The sequence below is a fragment of the Perognathus longimembris genome, chromosome 6 (genome assembly GCF_023159225.1).
Source record: "Perognathus longimembris pacificus isolate PPM17 chromosome 6, ASM2315922v1, whole genome shotgun sequence".
NCBI classification, from domain to species: Eukaryota; Metazoa; Chordata; class Mammalia; order Rodentia; family Heteromyidae; genus Perognathus; species Perognathus longimembris.
Window position 1 is genome coordinate 16,065,352 of NC_063166.1, and position 8,180 is coordinate 16,073,531.

Genomic DNA, 8,180 nt, shown 5'->3' on the forward strand with positions numbered 1-8,180 from the left:
CGCCCTGGCCCTGGCCCTGCTTGGCTTTTCCCCTCTTCTTAAAATCAGGGCTTTGCAGGACGCACCGCTCCCGGCCAGGAAGAGACGACTGGCGAGGCGAGAACCGCGCCCAAGGGGCGTTCCGGGTCCCGGTCCCTGAAAATGAATGAAGGCGGGCGCGGGAAGAAATTCTGGTTTGTTAGCGATTAAAATAATAATAATAATAAAGTAATTTAAAAATCAAACCAGTTCCACCCAAACGATCAGCCTGCCTCGCTGCACAAGACCCAGGGCTCACTGCCTGGGGGGAAGAGACAGGGGCTGAGGAGCCCCAGAGAGCGCTGGAGGGAGAGCCGGCCTCCTGGGAGCTGAGTCCGGGGCGGGGCGGTAAACTAAGAAAAGCCGAGTGATCTACTTTGGGGAAGGGCTGAGAGGCGAGCTCCACGTGGGTGGTAGCGTGGCCGAGCGGTCTAAGGCGCTGGATTAAGGCTCCAGTCTCTTCGGGGGCGTGGGTTCGAATCCCACCGCTGCCAAGATGTTTTATTCCCTATTGCCTAGATGAACATTACATTTTATGATCAATATGTACACGTTTTTCCTCCCACAGTCCCACAGTCCTGCAGTTATTTTCTTTGTCCTATCTGTTTTCCCTGGCCAGAAATAATATGTACTTCTCCTACACAATGTCCAACCCATAACAGACTTCAGTTGATTATTTCAATTAGCAAATATCTAATATGCACCTAATATGTATATTTATTCCCTTAATCACCATTGTATTGCTTTCATTCAAAAGTATTCAACGTATAATGGTGTAATTAATTTTTAAAAACATAATTTGGCACTATTATATACTTACTTAGGACTAGCAATTTGTTTTTGTTTTTTTAAAAAAAAACTATGTTTTTTTAATGAATGAAGGCCAAATGTATAGCCATGAGTCTCCTTGAATCTGCTTGCAGATGGAAACAGGTCCAGCCTACAACCACTGAAGGAATTAACTCTTCCCTTTCTGGAGCAAAACCCTGTTCATCATCTCCACAGACATCCATTGACATTGGGAACCCTAAATATGTGTACACATGTCTATCAAACTGTTAGAGACTCTACAGAAGACTAGCCACAGCTGATAAACGCTCTTTGTATCCTACCAGCTGGAGGTGTTCCAGTCTCTGGGCAAATGTCTGTCTTCCAGAGAGTATTCTACAGTGGTGGTCACACCACCACAACCCCCTGCTTTGAATCCTCTAAACTCTCTCTTACAAATAGCTTTCTCCTGAAAGCTCCCTTGAGTCTTGTTGCTACAAACCCCATACTACAATTAAGCATTGAGGATATAGAAAGGAAAAGGAAAACAAAGCTTGCCTACCTCCTAGAGAAGACAAGACTTAGGTACTACTTCATGACCCAAATGAGGTCTTCTATAAAACAATGAAATGGAACTATGAGTGTAATCTGAGACTTATCCTTACCAGAATAAAGCAATGTGGCAGAATAACGTAGCAATGCAATGTGCAGAAGGGAATACATCATTCCTTGGCAAGGAATCGGGAGAAAAAAAAAAGAGGGATATAATAAATGTAACTATGAATGCTTCTGGTTGACTAGTTACAATGAGTGGCTATTTATTTCATAAATAGAATCAGTTTGGGAATCCATAAGGGTTTTTATTTTAGTCCCAATCTGCCAAGTGTAGAAAAGGGAAAATACACAGGCTAGGGAGCACCCAGGAGCCCCCCCCCCCCAGTCATGTCTTCCACTGGCTGGGTCCTGAATACCCCAAGACAGTAGAGGCATCTGAAAGCTGAAATGCCCACCTGGGAGCTGGAACCTGAGAGGCTAAGAAGAAGGAGAAAGATGAAGAAAAATTAATCTTGTCCAAAGAGTAAAGACAAGAGGGAACCCTCCAAAAAGTCTAGAGCTGGGCTACCTTGAGCATTCACTCACGTGTTTATTCACGAATTCACTTGCTCATCATCCATGCACCCTTTCCACGTCTGTGTTCACACAAGCACTGACTGAGCTCCAGCTGAACTCAAGACCTTGGGATTCGACTCACACTTGTGACATTTCAGAATGGAGGACAGGTTTTTAAAAGTTCGAGCTTGGGGCTGGGAATATAGCCTACTGGTAGAGTACTTGCCTCGCATAAAACATTGGAGCTCATGATTGTAGAACCAAGGTGTGCACAGGTTGCTCAAGAAACTTCTGCAGACACAGTAGAATGAATAAGTGAAGCAGGAGAAAAGAGGCATTATATATTTGTTGGCTCCTTTCTAGAACCAAAATCCAGTTTGCCCTTTTGAGAGATGGAAATGAAGGCAAATCAAAACTTCCAGGTTGTAACAGATCAGATGCTGCCCAGCCCCAGTGAGGGAGGGAAAGAAATCTGGGAAGCAGGCCAGGTGCAAACAGTAGGACTCTTAACTGCTTCCTTTCTCACCTCTACATTTGCCATTTCTATTTGCGCTGCCATTCAGCAGAGATGTTTTCTATTTGGGGGAAATTACTCCTGTGAGAATGTTTTTGTGCCAGTTAAGAGGCAGGGATAGAACTCTCTTTAAAGAAGTGTTTCATCTTTCATTATGCACCATACATTTCACTTTTAAAAGCACAAGGTAAGAAATCTGAGATGGACAGTGTGCGGTGTTCCCTCTAAGGAAGGTTCCATGGTGTAATGGTTAGCACTCTGGACTCTGAATCCAGCGATCCGAGTTCAAATCTCGGTGGAACCTTTCATATTCACTCCCCTTTTTTTTCTCTCCCGAGTTCTTTCCAATCTAACACTTTAGGTGGGTTTTAGCAATGAGAAAAAGTCACAGTACCGCCAGGCTGCAGTCACGGAGTGTGTGGACGGCCTTCTGATCCTATAAATGAGCCTTTTAACGACAGAGCCGAAGCACAGGGCCAAAAATTCTCCATGACAAATGAACGGGACAGATTTCATTCGTTTTAGTTAGGATCGAAAAAGAAAGGTAGGAGGAATCAGGAAAACGAAGGAGGAAACGAGAAAAAACGCTGTGTCAGAAGTGGGATTCGAACCCACGCCTCCATTCGGAGACCAGAATCCTCACCACGAGGAAGCTACGCTTGAGTCTGGCGCCTTAGACCACTCGGCCATCCTGACACGTTGGCGGCGAGGTCGTCAATGAATCAATTCTCCGCGACGACCATGCCGGCTCGCCGGGAGTCCTGGACTGGCTACCTTCGTAGCCTGGGTTTCATTACGAGTTGGAAGTGTTGATCTCAGCCAGTGAGCAAAGCATTTTCTTTTTCTCTGTCAAGTCAGGAACGAGGGTGCAATTGCAAGATTCGGGGGGGGGGGGGGGCGGATCTCCTCCAAATCCAGGCTTGAATTCAATGGTTTCCTGCTGCTTCCTTCCTTTAACCCTTTCCTGGAGGCCCCAGAGCCCAAGTGTGAGACTCCCCGACCGGGGACCAGGGAAGAGAGAAGCTTCTCCCTCCCACACCGGAAAGCACACAGCGTGTGCTCTGCTCCCTCCCTGAGCTGCTACCACCTTCTTACCAAGCCATGGGGTATTTTTAAGGGTTTGTATCCTTGTCAATTTGACACAATTAGCAGAGTAGTGCTTCTATTTGCATGTTTACTGACCACTTGTTCTTTCCTCCCACCATTTCCTCATGTTGTTTTCTTTCACTTTTTCCTTTTACTGTGAAAGTATTTTCTTTCAAGGAAATTCGCCCCTGTATCCTGTTTACCAGTGTGTGTGTGTGTGTGTGTGTGTGTGTGTGTGTATTTCCTTAGGTTTGCCTCATTATTCAACTGTGTCAAGGTATTTTTCCATAGTGAAGTTATTTTATTTTTAATTTTATATAATCTAATTGACCCATTTCTGGCTTCTGGATTTTGTAGTCATATTTAGAAAGAATTTCTAGGTAATTTTATTCCTCCCCACTATTCCCCTTATGGATGTATGGATGTATGTTTTGGATTTGTTGTTGCTGTTGTTTTTATGTCACATCTCCAGCCCTGTTCTGGCCATTTTTGAGACAGGACCTCAGTTTTTCCTCCAGGTCATCCTGGATATAACCTCCTACTTATGTTGCCCACAGTAGCTGGGATGACAGACTGCCACCTGCATAAGTTCAACAAGTTCTGTCGGATGAGGGAGGTCGCACAAATTTTTGCATAGCTAGCCCCAAGCTGAAATGCTCACAATATTTGCCTCCCAAATATCAAGGGTTACAGGTTGTGAGCCAACAATGCCAGTAGTATTGGGTCTATGAAATCAAGACTTTGCTTATCACTTGAGCCCTTTTTGGTTCATTTTTCAGGGTCTCATATTTGGGCCCTCAATGAATCTTTGATTGGGATTCTTCTATCCCCACCTCCCAAGTACCTAGGATTATAGGCACAAACCTCTGAGCCCAGTGTTGGATTGATACTTTGAATTTAAATCCTTCATCAATTGGTAATATATTTTGGTGTAAAAAATGAGGTAGGAGTTTCCTCCCTTCTATGAGCCACTTGTTTGAAGCTCATTTCCTTAATGTACAGCATCAGTTGCAAGTTCTCCTCTATCTTATCCCAAATTCTTACTGATGTTTTGGTCTGTTTTTCAGTTTTTTATTCTGTTCCATCTATCTGCCGGCATGTTTTTACTTCAAGTTTTGCAGCCTTGTGCTTTCTCTGACTCTTATTTTCCTAGAACACTCTCCCCTATACCACTACTTAAAACAATCTCAAACTAGGCATTGATGGCTCATGCCTGTAATCCTAGCTACTCAGGAGGCTGAGATCTGAGGGTCACAGTTCAAAGCCAGCCCAGGCAGGAAAGTCCAGAAGACTCTTATCTCCAATTAACCACCAAAAAGTCAGAAGTGGAACTATGGCTCAAGTGGTAGAGTGCTAAGCTTGAGCAAAAAAAGCTCAGCACTCAGGCCCCGAGCTCAAGCCCCAGGACTGGCAGACAGACACACACATGGGTTCACACACACACACACACACACACACAATTTTGATAGGTTTCATTGCTCCATTTACACACGTTGAGTATCTTCATCTTCACTCACCCTCTTTATTAGTCCTCCTCCCTCCCACTGGTGCCCACTTTTCCCCATCACAGTCCATTCAGTCATTTTTTTTTAGGGTATATTAATTGCACCAGGGGACCTCACTATGCTATTTCAGACTTGCATAGGTCTTAAGAATAACCCTATCTCTCACTCTTTTCTCCCACCCTCCCAATGCTCTATTGATGAACAGCTTTCACTGAGGTTCTTTATGTCATCTTCATACATAGCTGCATTGTATTTCAAAATTATTCACCCTCCATCTTTCATTTCCCTCTTTCCTTCTCATTCATTCTCTTACATAGTCCCACAATTAGAATTATATTGTACATGTGTATGTATACATAGACACACATACACACATGTACATGACAATAAACATGTATATCTTTCAGGTCCAACTTCATTTCATGTATATGTACATATATATGCACTTATGTGACGTGTCTATAAATATGCATGTCTTTTAGGTCTAGCATCCTCATATAAGTGAAAATATATATCAGGATGTTTTCCAATTTCACCCACTTCCCTGAAAATAACATTTCATTTTTCTTTGTGACTATGGAATATTTCATGATTCATTCATCTGTTTTGGGGCACCTTGACTGATTCCCTAATTTGCTATTATAAACTTTACCCCCAATAAACGTGGATTTTCAAGTTACCTTTTTTAGGTAGTAGTTTACATTCCTTTAGATAAATCCCAAGGGTGTTAATATTGCAAGGTATTGCGGTAGGGTCTAAGTTATTTGAGGAACCTCCATACTGATTTCATAGCAGATGCAGTAGTTTACATTCTCACCAGTAGTGTATGAGAGTTCTTTCCCCTCCAGCCCTCCTTACCCTCAACTCCACATCTGTGCCAGCATTTGTTGTTTTTCTTTTTTTTTTTTTACCAGTCCTGGGGCTTGAACTCAGAGCCTGAGCACTGTCCCTGAGCTTCTTTTTGCTCAAGGCTAGCACTTAACCACTGAGTTACAGCTCCACTTCTGGCTTTTCCTGTATATGTGGTGCTAAGAAATCAAACCCAAGGCTTCATGCATGCTAGGTAAGCATTCTACTGCTAAACCACATTCCCAGCCCCCATTTGTTGTTTTTCTTGATATTTGACATTCTGACTGGGGTGCAATGGAATCTTGCAATATTGACTTGAATCTTCTCTATAGTAAAGGATGGAAAATATTTCTTAATGTATCTATTAGCTATTTATATTGTTTTACCTGAGAACTGCTTAGTTTTCTTATACATTTACTAATTGGATTGTTTGTTCTTTTGTTATTCAGGGTTTTCTCCCCACTCTTTGTGTATTTTGGTGTAGTCCTGCTTGTCAATTCTTATTTTTGTTTTCTGGGAACTGGAGTCCTATTCAGTGCCTAAAACTTCCAGGATTTTGCATATGTTTTTCAGATGTAAGAGTTCCCTATATTTGGCCAATACAAAGAGAAGACACTGTTTCACACAGGGCTAGTGAGTTGGGTAAAGGTGGCAAATCGGAATTTATTTCAAAACAAAACATGTTGGTATTAAAGAGTGCATTTTACTTTATCAGGCCTGTACATTAAATGGTATATACAATATCCTGGGGGCAAGAGAGAAATTTACAGATTTGTGAGCAAAACATGACAGAATAACAGCATCATCATATGTTTTTAAGGATGATTATCTCCCTGGAATTAGTATGTATGTGGATTACAGAAAAAGACTACAAACAGAGAACTAAGGAGAATGATTGTGTTCATTTGGCTGCTAATTCATTTCAAAAAAACACTTCTAAATTGTTATGTTGTTGTAGTAGTTTAGATCTGGGTATAGTATCAAAAATTTAAAATGAACAGGCAAATTGAGTGATACAGCAAATTCCATTAAACCTACAGGATGGAGTGTTGTATACCAGATACCCAGGTGGGCCTCGAACCCAGGACAATAGTCACCAGCACTCAGTCAATTGGACTAGGAGTCTTTATTTAGCTGTGTACAGCATCTGCTAGCCACTACCCAGATGGTGATAAAGAGCACCAGGGCCAAATCGGGCTGGGCTTTTAAAAGCAGATATCACATGTACCACTCGCAGGTGGTCTTGGGGTAAGATTCACAGTCACCACACACAGGTGGTCTGGCAAGTTGGACAAAGCAAGCAGGCAGACATACAGAAGCAGAATTGCTGTTAGTGCTTACAATTCCAGTTAACTCCTTAAACAAAGCAATCAAAGCAATACAATTCTTGGTTCTGGGTGTGACTGGTCTTAATTAACCTTAAGTCTTTCTCCTCCTGGAAATTCCCCTACACTGAGTAGTCTTCCTCATTCCTTTCATTTACCAAGCTCAAGCAGTTCTAGATCAAGCTGCTTTGGGCTCCAGTTATTCGGCTTAGGTTTGCCCCTTCCCGGGCCCACTACTTTGTCTAAGCCTGCTGTTTCTAGGGATTCAAAAAGAGGGCTCACTTGGTTTCCACAGAAGAACAGTAATCATTTCAGAAAGAAGGGAGTTATTAAAGATTATCCAGTATGAATCTTCCCTTCCTATTACCTATCCATCCAACTCATCTGTTCTACCCTTCCTTACCATCTGCCTCCCGAGATTATGAAGGGCTATGGTAACACCACTAATTCTCCCAAACAAAGCTAAATTTCAGGCATGCATGCATGCCTAAAATAAGAAAACAATGACGGGCAGCCATATCTAGCCAGCTGCATCCCCTATACTTACAGTTTTACAACACTCCTGTTTGGAGCGAAATACAGTAAAACCATCTTTTAATTTCTCCAAACTTCCAAATTTTGACCCCATTTCCAATTAAGACTAGATTATGGTAAGCCCTAGTCCAACTCTCATTCTACTCTGTATTTTACTGGAAATGTTCTCTATTTGGGCCTGGGATTTCAGACTCAGTGTGGCTAGAGAAAGACGAATGTTCAGGGTTGTCCAGTCTACTTACTTCCTCAGATTTTTCCCAATGGAGAAAAGAACCAGAGTGGCATCTCTAATGAAGCAGAAGTCCCTCTTGATGGAGTACAAGCACAACACATAACCCTAAAGGAAAGTAGCAAATACTGCATCAAGTGGGGATCAACACAAAGAGATGGAAGTTTATTGGATGTGGGGCACCATATTTATTAGGCTCTGGGACACCAGAAGATTTTCAATCCTCTCTTTGTGGGAACAAA

The 8,180-nt window shown here is 42.5% G+C and overlaps 3 non-coding genes across 3 annotated transcripts; 2 read left to right on the forward strand and 1 right to left on the reverse strand.

Moving 5' to 3' along the window:
• Nucleotides 1-430: 430 nt before the first annotated feature.
• Trnal-aag lies at nucleotides 431-512 on the forward strand. The gene has a single exon. It is a non-coding gene; the product is annotated as a tRNA-Leu (tRNA).
• A 2,130-nt stretch (nucleotides 513-2,642) lies between these two features.
• On the forward strand, nucleotides 2,643-2,714 carry Trnaq-cug. Its single transcript has one exon. It is a non-coding gene; the product is annotated as a tRNA-Gln (tRNA).
• A 286-nt stretch (nucleotides 2,715-3,000) lies between these two features.
• On the reverse strand, nucleotides 3,001-3,106 carry Trnal-caa. The gene is made up of 2 exons: nucleotides 3,069-3,106; nucleotides 3,001-3,046 (listed from the first exon to the last, which is right to left on the reverse strand). It is a non-coding gene; the product is annotated as a tRNA-Leu (tRNA).
• Nucleotides 3,107-8,180: the final 5,074 nt, after the last annotated feature.